The 16681-nt window shown below is 34.3% G+C and overlaps 1 non-coding gene across 1 annotated transcript; it reads right to left on the bottom strand.

Moving 5' to 3' along the window:
* Positions 1 to 11542: 11542 nt before the first annotated feature.
* On the bottom strand, positions 11543 to 11650 carry LOC125497205 (small nucleolar RNA R71). Its single transcript, XR_007273839.1, has one exon. It is a non-coding gene; the product is annotated as a small nucleolar RNA R71 (small nucleolar RNA).
* Positions 11651 to 16681: the final 5031 nt, after the last annotated feature.

Raw genomic sequence — 16681 nt, 5'->3', positions numbered from 1 at the left:
TGTTTAAAAAGGTTTGATTAAACTTGAGTTTTGTCAAACTGAGAATCAGATTGCTGATATTCTAACTAAGCCTTTGCAAAGGGATAGATATGAAAAATTAAGGCTTGAGTTAGGGTTAATAAAAATTAAGTGATTGTTCCTATGTCATTCCCTCATGCTTGAATCAATTTGAGTGACTTTGTGTGCTAAGAATAATTGTGTTTAATTGCCTAAGACCATTGCAAATTGGAATGTTACAAAACATAAACATGAATTCAAAGGAATTAAGAAACATGCATGATATGAAGGACATTGATATGTAGCATTAGTTGTTCCTATAGCACAAGTTCCTTAGCATTTATTTTCTTTCAAAAATTAAAACTCATAAAAATCCAAAAAATCCGAAAAATCCCAAAATAAAAGGAATCAGATTTAATTAAATCTTGATTCTTATTTATCATCTTTTCGTTTTCTTTTTATTTTTATTTGCTTTTTCCCGCGTGTCAAAGACACTATTACATGCAAACTCCATAAAAACCGTGTTCCTCAAATCTTTCATCTTCACCATAGTCGAAAATTCTTCACACCTCTTCAACTCCATAAAAACCTCAACTCTTCTCAAATCATGGCAAAACCTCACGCAACTCTCCTTTTCCAACATCAAAAATCCAACACCTCAAAAATGGAAAATTCTCCTTCAACCAAAACCCTTGAAATCGACCAAATTCAAGAAACCCCCATAAAAGAACAACAATTAGAATCTCCAAGAAGGAGCATGCGTAGAAGAAAATTAATTGGGGAAGATGATGAAGAAGAAACCCCGGAACAAATCAGGGGGAAGAAGAAGAAGTTACGCCTGTTCCTTCCAAAGGAACTGTTTCTTCATCTTCCAAGAAACGGGTTGAAAGAAGCGAATCTAGGTATGTACAGGGTTTTGTGTAGATTTAGAATGGGCAATAAGGTGAATTTCATGAATTAACTACCATTCTAAAGGAACAGGGCATGGAATTCTTGTTTGAATTCGCCTTTAACAACGCACTTGTTCCTTTAGCTATGGACGAATTTTGTGCGAATTTTTCAAATGTTGATGGATTATGCACAACTGAGGTTAGGAAAGAAAATTAAGTTTAATCAAGCCACATTGGGAAAGTTTGGGAAGTTCCTTGCAAAGGAACGATTTGTACTTTAAACGGAAAGGAACTGTTTCTTTTCCGAATTTTCCTCAGGACAAAATTGTTGAAATATTTTGGAGGAACTGCTGGTCAAAAAAACTAAACCATAACCTACTTCTCCCCTTCACAAAGTCTTATTCAACTTGGTATGGAGAGCACTCATTCCTCGCACTGAAAAGAGGAATGAAGTGGGTCTCTTAGATATGTGTTATATGTTTTGTTTAGACCACCACATTCAAATCAACTTCCCTTCTCCTTTATCCAACATCTTACCCACTGTATTGAAAATAATTGTGTTATTGGGTATGGTGCTTGATAACTTCTCTCTTCATCACTTTGAAGTAGACTCACTGGTTGGCCTACATTAGGAGTCAAACAAGGGAACATCTTGAATGAGAAGACTCTTAATGGACTTGGTCTTTCTGTCCAAGAAGGAGTACTCATTCAAGGGAGAATAGCTCAAGTTCCTCAAGCAAAAGGAAATTGCCTAAGGTTGACTTAGAGGAACAAGATAATGATGTTATCTTGGAGGAACCTGTTCCTAAGCCGGAGGAACCGAAACCAAAGAGGCGCAAACACATTGCCACCAAGCCTAATTCCTGTTCCTCAGAGAGTGAGGAAGAGCAATCGTTTGAAAGATTGCTCCTACTGTTTCTGTTCCTTCCAACAAGGACTCCACTTTAGTCCTTTCGGATGCTGAGGAACAGGAACCCTCCACTCTCAAGGAACCCACTCCACCATCATCCCCTAAACTCTCTGTTCCTTTCACAAAACTGACCTCCATTTCTCCTCATCCTTCTCTGTTCCTTCCAGCTTTGAGCAGATGAAGGATGAAATAAAAGGACCTAACCCTTTTGCTTCCACCTCCACAACTCTTCCACCAACACCACCATTTCTTCCTCCATTTACAACCCTTCTCCTTCTGTTTCCATTCCGGAACAGATGAGCCTTCCATTCAACCCCTCCAGTTCCTTCACAAATAACCTTCTGCCTCAGGTTCCAAGGGTAAGGAAAAGAATCTCCGGATGACTGTAGCTGGGTTAATGATGTTTGTCTTCCTGCTCAACACATGATAAATTTTATAATCACCTTCACTGGACTTTGGATGCTAAAACTGACAAAATGATGAGTCTTATGAAGATCTAAGTGATACGGTGATTGCGCAACAAAAGAAGATGGACTCTATGGCCCTAGCTTTGGAGGAGTTGAAGGAACAAGTTGGACATAATCATGGGGTGATGATGAAGAAGCTAGAGGATGTGGTTGAAGAAGAAGAGTTGTAGAGGAACACCATTCCCCTTCCCTTTCTTAGTTTTTTTTGTTGTTGTTGTTCCTGTTTCCTTTTCAAGGAACACGACTTTTGTTTAATCCTTTTTCTTTTCTTTCTTTGTTTTTGTTATGGAACAAGTGCTATATATAATCAATGACTTTTGCTATTATGTCTGTGTTTATGAATGTTTTTGCATAATTTCTTCCTTGGAATGGCTAGTATTATGTGATTGATGTTTGAGCAAGTTTACTCTTTGAAATCTAACTTAACCACAATGGTGCTTGTATATGGTCTTAAGGTGTTAAATCAATTCTCAATACATGCAGAGTCTATTCTTTTTGAGGATGACAAAGGGGGAAAGATTTAAGGAACAAACTGTACATAATAACTAAATAAAAATTGAAAAATAAAATTAAAAAATTAAAATTAGGATAAGGTAAATGAAAAATCAAAAATAGGTTAAGGTAAATGAAAAATCAAAATTCATTACTTACTTAATTGTGTTTTATTTTTCATTTTCTTCTTTATTATTTTCTCATTTTCATTCACTTATATTATTTGTTATTGCCTTAGTTTGTACCTTTGTTGTCATCATCAAAAAGGGGGAAATTGTTGAACCCTAGTTTTGATGATGACAAAGAAACAAAGATGCAAACTAAGTAGTGAACTAATGAGTTATTTAAGTGTATGATTTTAAGGTATCAATGAAAGGAACTAGGAGAATAACAGAAGAAGTCAAGAGAGGATTTCAAAGGCTAAGTAAAGAAGTTTCTATAAGTTGATACTGGAGCAAGCATTGGATCAAGAAGAATAAAAGCTAGGCGTTTTATTTTCTAGTTCCATGTAAAGGAACAAAGTAAGGATGGTAAGGAAGATGGCAGTTTATTTTGAGAATGAGAGTTTGTTCCTTTCTAAGGAACAAACTAAGTGGCACTTAACGAATCTGTTAAAGGAACTTAACTTATAAAAGGAACTAGACTTAGGCGTGCAAAAATATAACGGTACAATTAAGCAATTGAGTAAGTCATGCCTAAATTATAGGAAATTAGTTTTATCTAATTGAAAATCAGTTTTAATAGAAAATATGTTCAGAGAAAAGATTTTGTTTTTCGGAAAATATAAGAAAATAATTATCCGGTTTTATAAAGAGTTTGTTTAAAAGATATTATTTTCTTAAAGATTAAAAATCCAGTTTTAATGATAAATCTGTTTTTTAAAACTGATTTTCGGATAAAGCTCAAGGAACTCCTATTACTTAGGAGTTGTGGCTAAAATATATCCACGTTCATATTGAGATCATGGGATCATGGGACATGATAGAAACGTGTTCCTTAGGGGAAGGAACATCATGGGTTAATGGACTTAACATGAATGAGTTTTACTCCCACGTTCTTTGTGATTATCACTATAAATATTGAAGTCTAAATGAGTTCCAAATGTGTCTGACTAAGTAATTAAGTGAGTTTAACTAATTAAGTGTCAGTGCCTTCATTCTCTCATAATAGCCATTTGTTCTTTGCTTTCTTACTCTAATTCCACTAAGCTTATTTCGATCAATTGTATTTTGGTTTTTGGGGTAAGGGAACTTTGAGTGAAGTTCTGTAAGAGAAGGCTTTGAGTGAAGCTTGTATGAGTGAGAAAACTTCGAGTGAAGTTGAGAGGAACTACTGTTAAGGGAACAGTGGCTCAGGAACTTGAGTTTAGGAACTCAAGGTGTGGCTCGAGTTAGAATTAGGTTGTAACAAAGTTGTTTGGCCTAATTAGTGAAAGAGTTGAGTTTAAAATCCCTAGTGGTCGAGGTTGTTTCTTCTTGTTGGGCCCAAGAAGTTTTTCCTCGTAAAAATCCCTTGTGTTCCTCTAGCTTGTTTATTCGTTTAAGTTTTAATTTCCGCAAAAAGTTACGTTTATTTCTACACCTACAATTCACCCCCCCTCTTGTAGTGTTCCTAGGGAAATAACAATGTTGCCTAGCAAAATAATTATCCCTATCATCAAAATAGCATGACACCATGATACAAAAAAAAATTATAAAAAAATTAAAATAAAGAATATTCAGAAAAGGGAAAAAAATAGTTTAGCCTCACTAACAATAAAAACTAAATAAAACTAGACCACCACCCCGACAACATTGCCAAAATTTGTTAAGTTCGTCACACACATGTCAAAAATACTTCCTGCAAACCTTTTAACAATGTAGTAGGGAAGTAGGGTCGAATCCGCAGAGAGAAGGTTGTTTTAATCTAGCCTCTAAGGTGTGGAGAAACTAAACAAGATTAGAAATATTATAATTAAAGTTATAAACTAATTAAACTACTAAAATCAAACTAAAAAGATCTAGGGTCATGGTCCACGATGTTCATAAATATAATCTATCAGATCATCAATAGTTCAGCTAATCAGATATCTAAAGCATAGGTTAATTCTACGACTGGGTCTTAACGCTCTCAAATTAACATATCCAGTACGACTGCTAAAATAATTATATTTGTTAATTGTAGGCAAGCCTCTAAAAGTATGATCTTGGTCAATACAAACAATTATTAGCAATATTTAATTAAACAATTGATCAAATTGCAAGATTGACAATAAAAACACTTATTAATTAGAGATATCAATAACTAATAAAACCATCAATAAATATCAATCAAGAATCATAGCAGATAAACATGGATTTCCAAACCCTAGAAATAAAAACTACTCAATCATGAAATAAAGAATAAAATCTAAATCTACAAAGGAAAGCATAATTAATGAAATCAATGAAAGAACAAAGATAAAAATAGTAATCTTATGAATTAATGAGCTAAAAGAAGAACTAGGGTTTGTAACTAAAAAACTAGAGAGGAAAAGAAGAGAAAACTAAAACTAGAACTAAGAAAAATAAAACTAACATGAAAACGGGAGAGAGAAATGAGAGTTTTTCCTAATCTAAATAATATTAAGTAACCTCATATGACTAGGAAAGTAATTACAAGATAAGGAAAGTCTTGAATAAATCAATCAATGGGCAGATTAGTGATTTGCGCGTGCGTACGGTAGCAGATTCCAGCTGAAACAATGCAATCTTCCGAAAGGTATAACTCTTTGACTAGAAGTCTCCTCGTGGCGTGCCAACAATCGTTGGAAATATCTTCAAGTATATTTTCTAAATAGGTTGTAATTATTCAAGTATAATAAACACATAAAAAGTTATGGCCAGATGAGTAGATGTGACTCATTTTCCACAATTATTCTAATGATTTTCCGCTTTGTTTTAGCTCAAACTCGTACTATGAAATATCCAAATGATCCTTATGCATTCTAGCTTCTTTACAAGTGCTCCTAATCCTCAAATTTAGCTAATCATACTCTAAATATGTTCTCATAACCTGAAATTCATCAAAAATAATAAAACATATCGAATATGAGTAGAATAACATAACTTAAGAATATGATTCAATAATGAACCTAAATATGAATCTAAATGCTGTAAAATGCAACGTAAATGCATCTAAAAACTATATATAAATAGGACTTATCAAACTCCCAAAAGCTAAACCATTTCTTGTCCTCAAGCAATTAGACATAGACAATGGAAAATATAGGACTATAGGGTCAAACACTCAATCGGAAACATGAGAGATATAATCACTACATAAACCAAGCATCGAAACAATCTCAAACAAAGCCGCATATCATGTCATGTATTGTAATACTCCGTATTTTTGGGAGTTAGTTTTATAAACAATAAAAAAATAAAGAATAAAGTTGAAAGTGTTTTAATGTTATTTACATAAAAGTATAGTTTGGGTAAGCCTACAGTTATAATTTAACTTTACAACCTACTTTTTGTACCTAATTATATTTTAATTCGATTTGTGTTATTTTCCAAATAAATAAAATAATAAATCGAAATTGGATTTGGAAACAAATCCTATTAAACCAAGATTTCTCATGCTATAAATAAAAAAAGAGAAAAAAAATAATAGAAAACCCTATTACACAATCAGCCGTTTTCTTTTGATTTCACCCCAAAAATCTTTTTTTCTCTCTCCTCCTTTTCTTTTCCCCTCCTCTTTTGTTCCCCTGCTTCTTGAACCTCCCCATCGCTCCTCTTTCGTCCCTCACCAGTGGTGTGCGCGCAGCGCTCTCTCGTCGGTGATTTGGGTCTGATATGGGTCAAACTATTGTTAGTAACTAATTTACCTAACTAAGCTAAAGTTAGTTAAGTTTGGCGCCAAATTCTGTTAGTTGTTATAACTAACTGAATTGAAGCTATATGTATTCAGTTCCTTGTAAATGATGCCTATATATACTTGCTAATGTTGTATAAGCAGGTTATGAAAGAAATTAAACAACTCATCCCCTTCTAATCTCCCTCTCTCTCTCTATATTCTTCTATCTCTCTTTTATTTCTAGTCTGATTCTATCTTCTCTTATCTTCCTTTCTGAATTCTATCTCTATATAGTTAAACAAATGGCAGAGAGTTAAGCTCCTACATCAGTGGTATCAGAGCAGTCACTTTCCATACTCACTTCCGCCATTAAAACAAAAAGAAAACTCGTGCTCTTAAGTGTGAAATTCATTTTAAAATCTTGCATATGCCTGCAACAAGAAAGACTTTAGTGATGGAAGAACATGTCAAAAGCCTGGAGAAAAAGGTTAGAAGAACAAGCAAAAACAATGCAAGATTTGATGCAGGTGATCAGAGAATTGAAGGAAACCAGTAGTTCTTCTGATGCAAGTCCCAGAACATCTGTTAATAGCAATTTCAGACAGCAAGGTATGAATCCAAAACTTGAATTTCCTAAGTTTGATGGGTCTAATCCCAAAAACTGGATTAAGAAGTGTTGTAGATATTTTTGCATTATGTAGAGTTCCTGATGAGCAGAAGGTTAATCTAGCATCACTTTACATGATAGATAGAGCTGAAAGTTGGGTTACAAGTTATCTGTCAGTAAGGGGAAATGTAGATTGGGCTGATTTTATAATTGATTTAGTAGCAAGATTTAAGGATAGCAGAAGTTTGAATGTGGTAGAGCAGTTTAATAAGCTGAATCAATCTGGGTTGCTAGAAGATTATATTGATGAATTTGAGAGTTTGAAATCTCTTATGATGCAAAGTGGTCATATATTGCCTGATTCTTACTTGTTGGACTGATAAGCGCATATATTTCTATATTTTTGACCCCTAAAATTAGTCTTATGGTTGTCTTCTATGTGTTATTTTATAATATTTATTTTTTATCAATAAGTAAGTTATTTATGTCCTTATTATATTTTATTGAATAATTAGCTTAAATAGTGTGTTTTTTTTATTATAGGTTATTACAAGTAGACAACAAAATGAAAGTTGAAGAAAATAGTGCAAGCTCAAACCAATTACACGTGAGAAGTAAAAGGAAGCAAAATTCATCTTGTTTCTTACTTCACATCTCACGGGAAACTTCAATCAAAGAAAGTAGGAAACTTTCTTCCTTCCTTCATTCATTCATTATAGCAGAGTAAGATAAAAATTGGAGATTTTCTTATTTCTAATTCAACGACCAATTCAGTAAAGCAAAGAGAAATTTTCCCTTAATTCAAGATTCTTCACCGAATTCAAGAGTCTAATTTAGGGAATATGGGTCATATGGGATTTTTTCTTTTCATCTCTGCAAGTAATTTCCCTAAAAATGAAGATTGGGGGATTCTGAATCGGGTATATAAATCCCTAATTTTTACCACAAGAAGACACACAAGCAGAGCGACATAAATTTAGAGTTGTGAGAGCAAGGTAGTAATACAAGGAGATCCGAGGCTACGAGATTAAGAAGTATTGCAAGAGAGTGGTCGACATTGGTGGAGAATCAAGTGCAGCGGCTGCCTTGAGTTAATCCAAATTTCATAAGTTTCTCTCTACTTTGTTGTTTAATTCTCTAGTTCTTGTGATTGAACTTGGTTGATATACTTGTTAATTAGATGTTATTTTGGTTTCTAATTTCTGATTTTGGTGTAAGTGTTTGAACACTGAGTTTATTCACATTTCAATATTAAGTATGGTATTTATTCAATTCATATGGTCGTTTCTAGAATTAAAAGTTTAATACTTTATGCTTGTGATAGTGCACGATTACATGTATATAGTAACTAAGCTATACTAGATTTCTATTAGGCGCGGCGTTTAATAGTTATTTAGATTTGTTAACGGCTTAATATTATTGTTGTGAGCAGCTCATGGTAATTTTATTGAGTTTATGAATTGATCTGATAAAGGAAGTTTACCGGGGTTGGCAATATTTTAGCAAGATTCTAAGGTTTTAGTGAGCTTAATAACGAACTGATCGCGGCGGTAGTTCGACAACCTATTTACTAAACTTGTTATTAAATTAGACCAAATGACTGGGATTAAGAAACTAAGTTGTGTTTAATTTATCCATGATCGAACCTAAGTTTTGTTGGTTGCTTGTTTGTCACTTGTATATAGTAGTCTAGTATTATTATTAGTAGTTATAATTATTACAGTTACTAGTCAACACTATTCCAAACACCCCCCATTCTATGTTCATAGTAGTAAATAATGTATATATTAGTAGTCATATTCTTTATGTGCATAATAGTTTATTATTTTCGTTGTGAGCTAACTTTGAGAGTTATGAATTTTAATAATCTTCTCGTGGGATCGACCCTTTCTTACCCTTTTACTATTTGTTAATATTTTTGAAAGAATAAGATAGGTATTATAAATTATTAATTTGTATACGGTAAACGACACGTATCAAATTTTGGCGCCGTCGCCGGGGAGATTTATAAAAAAATATGTTCTTCAAAGTTAAATTGAGTTGCTATGTTTCTGTTTTAAATTTTCATATCTAGTTATGACAAAAAAAAAAACAAATAATATTTGCTATCTTGGTTTGTCTAGTCTAATTGGGTGAGTTGGCTATTTCTCATTATATAGTATGTTTCTTGATCTTTGTTTTTGCATACTATATACTTGGTTGTTTCTTTCTTGCTCATTTACTAGTTTAAATTTTGCATTTTCTTTTAGAGGTTGTATATATCTTTCTTTTTGTTGATTCATTAAGTCTTGGAAGCTACTGTTTTGTTTATGTTAGTGTGATTTGATAAAGGCACTGTCATACTTATACATAGAATTTATATATGCAATTCTTATCATAGGATTAACATCATTCGTGGACTAGTGCTTAGTTATAGTATTGTGTCTTTTATGCTATCTTTTATTATTTGATCTAAATATGTGAACGGTATCTGTGGTTGAGTTTTCCAAAAGCTGCTTGCACCACCAAAAAACCTTTGTAGGTTAGCTAGAGTAATTCATGAAAGTATACCTTTATGCTACCATAACTTTTACCTTAGCAGTGACTAAGCATAATGTGTAAAAGAATATCCAATCTGCTTGTGCTCTGTTTATATATTTTCAGATGTGAACTAAAATTTTTGTTCAAGAATATGCTGAATTCTAGTCCATGGCAGATAAAATTATATGTTAGATGGGTCTAATAAGTATCCCTTGTTTCTTGGCCAAATTTCTGCGTCTTTTGGAAGTTCTATAGAACTAATTGTCTTATTTACCTTAAAAATCTAAGGTTAAAATGAATTTATAGAAGTACAGCTAAAAAAAGAAAAAGAAAAGAGTGGACTTTGTAATTTTGTTCTGTTGGTACTAGTACAAATCAATGTTAAATTCTCAACTCCACCTAGGTTGTTACTTATTTATTTTTTTCTCCCCCTGCAAATAAGATTATAGTGGGTAATGCGTAAATAAGTGTAACATGTGTTTATTTTTTTTTATTTGCTCTTACTTCTTGCATTGAGTGTTTGGTCAGGATTTCTAACATAATAAGTTAATAACTGTTGAGTACCACTCTTCTAAAACTAATATAAATTAAAATGAAGCATATCTTCTTACTCTCAAGATTCATGATATAAACTGCAGCAATAACATTTTTCCTAAATGTCTGATTGTACTAATTCATAACTGATCAATCAGTTATAGTGTGGTACAAACTATAAGAAGACCCATTAGTATAAGTGACTGCAATTTCAGAGTAATGAGTGTATATCAGTTGGGAAGCATTCTCTTATGCATTTTTATTTTAGAACTTTTTGTAGTCCTCTTTTTTATTCTTGGTACTTGCAAGGGGTTTCATTCCATAAAAAAAAAATTGTCACTTACACACTCTTATCTAACTAACTCATGGATCTGAGTGGCGCTAGAAAGTGTGCTATTTAATAATTGTAAGGGTGAAATGCCTAGCTTGTCATGATACATGATCATTTTCTTTTTGTATGATATGCTATATCAAATATGGAAATGATGAGATTTTTCATGCAGTCTGTATGGCATTGATTTCTCATCTAGAGTTATCCCTTTCAATATATGTTCATATTATGCTTGCCATGACTTAACTTTATTAAGTTAATTTAATAGAAGTTTAGGAGACATATTAGTTTTAAGAGGTATTTACTGTGCACCAATTTCAAGTAGTCAGAAGAGTGGTATCTCATATGGTATTATGGACTTGACAACATATTATAGCCCTTAGATTGATTATATTTTGGCTTTCTTTGTTTTCTATATTCTTGATTCATGTTCCATATCTAAGACTGAATTTTTTTTTTGTTTACTGTACATGAACACACGCTTACGACGTGAACAAGTGTTGTTTGATCCAGAAATAGAGCGTACAGCTAGAAAAACAAGGAAAGAATTCTTACAAAAACAACGGGAAGAACGTCTTTATCTTGAGAACTTATTCAAAGACGAAGAAGAAATGGGTGATGAAAGAACCTTGAAGGAGCTAGCTGCACCTAAACTGGATGATGAACCGCTTGGCATCATTTTTCCAACCTTGGAAAAACCTCTAAAGTTAAACTCAGGTTTTCTCAATCTCTTACCAAAATTCTATGGCCGTAGAGGTGAGGATCCGAATCGATTTCTTAAAGAATTTTTGGTTGTTTGTTCTTCTATGAAACCTGAAGGTATTGATCCTAATCATGTCAAACTACATTCTTTTCCATTTTCATTGTTTGACATAGCTAAAGATTGGTTGTATTCCCTTCCTCCTGGATCAATTACTACGTGGGATGCACTACAAAAAGCTTTTCTAGAAAATTTCTTCCCTGCTATAGAATTGGATCCATTAGGAAGGAGATTTGTGGTGTGAAACAACATTCTAATGAGTCATTATATGAATATTGGGAACGTTTTAAGAGACTTTGTGCTTCTTGCCCCCAACATCAAATTAGTGACCAACTTCTTATCCAATATTTTTATGAGGGTCTTTTGGGTAACGATAAAAATATGATTGATGCGGCTAGTGGGGGTGCTTTGGTTGATAAAACACCTACACAAGCTAGACAATTAATTAGTAACATGGCCCAAAATGCTCGACAATTTGGCTCACGTAGCGATGTGAAAACAGTAAATGAAATTGACTTAACTTCTATTAAAAGTCAGTTACAGGAAAATGCACAACAAATAGCCACCCTCACTACATTGATGTCTAAGTTTGTTGGGAATGAATCTAAGGCTAAAGTCTGTGGTATTTGTTTTGATTTTCTCACTCACTGATGCTTGTCCTACTGTGCAATTTGAAAATGTGAATGCATTAGGAGGTTTTTCTGGTCAGCCCCAAAGAAAATATGACCCCTTTTCACCAACTTATAACGAAGATTGGAGAGACCATCCGAACTTAAGATATGGACATAAACCTCAGTTTACTCAAGCTAATCCTCGACCTTTTGTTCATTAAAACCCTCAATCTCAACCTTCTAACCCTTCCTTAGAAGACCTAGTTAAGCAATTAACTAACCAAATAGGGCAAGTGCATAACCAAGGTGTTCAATTTAAAAAAAAAACTGATTCCCACTTGCAGCAATTAGACGGCCAAATTGGCCAAATTTTCACTTCCTTAAGTAATTTGGAAACTCAACTAGCAGGTAAGCTACCTTCCCAACCGCTCCCTAATCCAAAATATGTTAATGCTTTGACCTTAAGGAGTGGGAAAGTGTTGAATGAACCAAAAGTTAGGAGCAAGAAAGTTGAGAATGAATTAGAAGTTAGACCTTCTATTGTGCTAAATGGGGATAACAATGAGACTATTTTGCCTCAATAAAATGGGGTGGTAAAGGATAACAACAAGAATAGAGGTTCTGAAATTAGATTTTCTCATATTAATATTGTGCCACCTTTTCCGTCCAGATTTGCTAAAGCAAACAAAGCAGCTCTTGATAATGAAATCTTGGACATGTTCAGAAAATTTGAAATAAATATTCCACTTATTGATGCTATAAAGCAGGTCCCACGTTATGCTAAATTTCTTAAAGAATTTGTACCAATAAAAGGAAACTTGGACCTTCTGAAAAAGTATGTGTGGGGGAAAATATTTCTGCTGTAATTTTAAAGAAAAAGCTACCTCCTAAATACAAAGACCCTGGCGTGTTTGCTATTCCCTGTCGAATTGGTAATTCTAAGTTCGAAAGGTGCATGTTAGACCTAGGAGCTTCCTTTAATGTAATGCCTAAAAGTGTTTTCCAAACTTTGAATGTAGGTCCTATGTCTAAAACTGATGTTGTGATCCAACTTGCTGATAGATCTACTGTTTTTCCCATGGGTGTATTAGAGGATGTTCTGGTACAAGTCAATAGGGGTGTTCGCGGTTTGGGTTGGTGCGGTTTGGGATGTAACCCAACCCAAACCGCACCGCAATTTTCCCCAAACCAAACCGCGCAAAACGGTTTGGTGCGGTTTGGGTTGCGGTTTAACCATTTTTTTCTCCGCGACATTACTTTTGTAATCTAAGATAAAAAAAAATTGTTAATAAGAGTCCAAATAGATATGAAGTTGAATTCACACTAGTACAGAAAATGCAATTTGCGTCGGATGTGAGGCGCCTATTTGCGTCGCACATAGGTCCGACGCCAAAGGCCTCGACGCAGATAGCCCAAACATGATCTGCGTCATATGACGTGCGACGCAAATGGTTACGCTATTTGCGTCGCACCTATATACGGTGCGACGCACATTATCAATCCCCAGCCCCAAATTCCATCCCCAGCAGCCCATGGTGCGTCGCACATGGCCAATGTGCGACGTATATGCTTCATTTTTTTTTTAAAAAAGTAGGCTTTGCGTCGGATGGAGAGCCACATCCGATGCAAATCATTCATTTATAAAAAAAAAACAAAAATTCATTTCAACATTAACCAAATCTAAATTACAGAATGACAACTTATGAACGAAAATAAAACTGAACGAAAATAAAACAACATATGAACGAAAATAAAACTGAACAAAAATAAAACTAGATCTAAAAATGTCAAAATTATATTATACAACATCGATGAAACAGAATTACAACATTTGTCAAAACAGAATGAAACACATGAACGAAAATAAAACAAAATCAGATGTAAAAACTAAACAAAAATAAAACGAAATTGAAAATAAAAATTGAACGAAAATAAAATATTATTGTTCTTCAATTTTGTTCTTTGTCAGATCTAAAAATTACAACACTAAGATAAAAAATTGAACCTAAAAATCAACAAAATCAGATCTAAACAAACGAAGAAGTGTTCGAACTGGAAGTCACGAAATTTCTGGAATTTTGACTCTTCCTCTGTTGTTCTTTGTGAAATTTCTGGAAATTCGAACTGGAAAAGCGAAGAAATGTCGAAAAAAAGACGGTCTTCAAACAGATCTGAAAAAAATGGCAAATAACTAAAAATTAATACATGCAAAAAAGAAGAAAAACGAAAAATAAACATGTTACCTTAGTCTTGGAGTGCGAAGAACGAAATCAGTACTCATAAAACAAACGAAGGAAACCAGTAGTCTTGTAGTGCTGAACGAACGAAGGAAATGAAGTGAGTGAGAGAGTGAAGGGAACGAAAGAAATTTCACGAAATTACAGTAGTCTTGTAGTGCGTGCTGAATGAACGAATTGGGACCCTAAAATGGAGTGAGTGAGGGAGGGAGAGAGAGAAGAGAGAGAACCGCTGATCTGAAAGAAATGGAGTGAGTGAGGGGAAGAGAGAGAAGAGAGAGGAGAGTGATAACAAACGGCTGAGAGGAAATGGTTTTAGGTTTAATAGGAGTGAGTGAGAGAGTAAAATGGAACCCTCAAATTCACGCGGGTTAATGGGCCGCGCTGCGTCGGACGGGTCATGGAGTCCGACGCAAATTGGGTTTCGCAACACGCTAAAGTGACATGCGACGCACATTGAGTTCTCGATTTGCGTCGTATGTTCCTGCAGGTCCGACGCACAATGGATTCTTGCAACGCACCTATGGTATATGCGACGCATATAGCTCATACTGGTGCTCACTTACATACGATGTGCGTCGCACTCTTCTTTGCGTGCGACGCAAATGACCCTTTTGCGTCATTTCCGTTTCAGTGCGACGCAAATCAGGGGACGCAAATCAGTGTTTTTCTACTAGTGTCATAATTAAACATATATAATGATTTATCAAAAGTGTTAAATTTTTTTACCTCAAACTTCTTTTTTCAATTTTATACTTGTATGTCACCTTCATAAGTGTATTTAATTTTAATTTTTTTTAATATGTAAAATTGCGGTTTGCGGTGCGGTTTTGTTTACGAAAATTAAAACCCAACCCAAACCGCAAACCGCGATTTGCTTGAAATCATAACCCAAACCGCAATTTTAAAACCGCAAACCAACCCAAACCGCGAAAAAACGATTTGGGTTGCGGTTTGGTGCAGTCCAGACCGCACTTTGAACAGCCCTACAAGTCAATGAGTTAGTATTTCCTGCTGACTTTTATATTCTGGACATGGGCAATAATTCTGACAGCACACCTTTATTACCTGGTAGACCATTCCTGAAAACATCGAGGACTAAAATTGATGTCTTTGAGGGTACATTAACTATGGAATTTGATGGAGAGATTTTGAAATTCAATATTTTTTATGCTATGAAATACCCAAGTGACATAGATGAGGTCCATTTTATTAGTACTAAGATTGTGTTGATTGGCTTTCTCAAGAATGCTTTGATTCCTTACTTGAATTGGATGAAGTTCCTGTTGAAATGAATGAATATGAATCTGTTGCAGCTTTAACTGATATTAATGAACATGTTGATTGTGCTAACATGACTTTGCCTACTGTTGTTCCTAAATTAATCCCTTCGATTGTTCAAGCTCCTCAAGTGGACTTTTTTTTTTTTTTTTTTTAAATTGAGCTTCCTATAATCGATGCATACCCTCCATCCATTAGATACTCTAGTGGGGACTAGTTCTCCTTTAGCATTTTCAACAACAGTAATACCAGACTTTTTAGGAACAACATGTATAGGACTTACCCATTCTGAATCAGAAATAGGATAAATTATGCCTGCATCCAACCACTTGAGGATTTCGTTAAACACTACTTCAGTCATGGCAGGGTTCAATCGTCTTTGAGCTTCTCTAATAGGTTTAGCATCTTTTTCAAGAAAAATTCTATGCATACACAAAGTAGGGCTAATCCCTTTAATATCGAGTATTGTCCACCCTATGGCCTCTTTATGGCTTGTTAGCACATTAATCAATTTAGACTCTTGGAATTCAGTTAAACCACTTGAAATGATAACAGGCAAAGTCTCATTTTCACCAAGATAAACATATTTCAGATGAGATGGCAGGGGTTTTAATTGAAGAAAATGAGCTTCATCGAGAGTGATATTTGAACAACAGCGAGCCAACAACGTAAACTAAAGGCGCTACTTGGGAGGCAACCCATAACTGTTTTATTTTCGTTTATATATTCATTCCTTTCTTCCTTTTAGGACCTGTTTTGCTGATATTCTTTCTTTTCTTTCCTTTTTGATATTCACTAATTTCTTTATATCTTCATTTTAGATTGTGATGGCGACCACCTTGGAAGTCATGTTCCATGCTTACCTAGCCCTTTGGATGCACTACAAACACACCAAACTCATTGGTCCAACACATCTTTGATAGCAGTACAGTCGCACGTACCAAGGCGTTGTAACCTGCTCCAGATTCATCATAAAACCACTGCTCTATTACACCTTGTTTTGCTGTCCATACTCCATACAAAGCAAATGTGGAAATCATTTGGATGATGAGCGGCCATATGACTTCAAGTTGTGTTTCACGTATTGACAACCAGTTACAAGGGAGTGTTCTAGCTCACCTTCAGCCCACACATAATGCCAGAAACTTTGATATCAGAAGTGAACAACCAGCTAAGTTCCTTAATTCTTTTCTTAAATTTTTTTTTCCTTTCTCTCTTTCTTTGC

The sequence above is a fragment of the Beta vulgaris genome, chromosome 4 (genome assembly GCF_026745355.1).
Source record: "Beta vulgaris subsp. vulgaris cultivar EL10 chromosome 4, EL10.2, whole genome shotgun sequence".
NCBI lineage: Eukaryota > Viridiplantae > Streptophyta > Magnoliopsida > Caryophyllales > Amaranthaceae > Beta > Beta vulgaris.
This window is presented reverse-complemented; position numbering and strand designations above follow the sequence as displayed.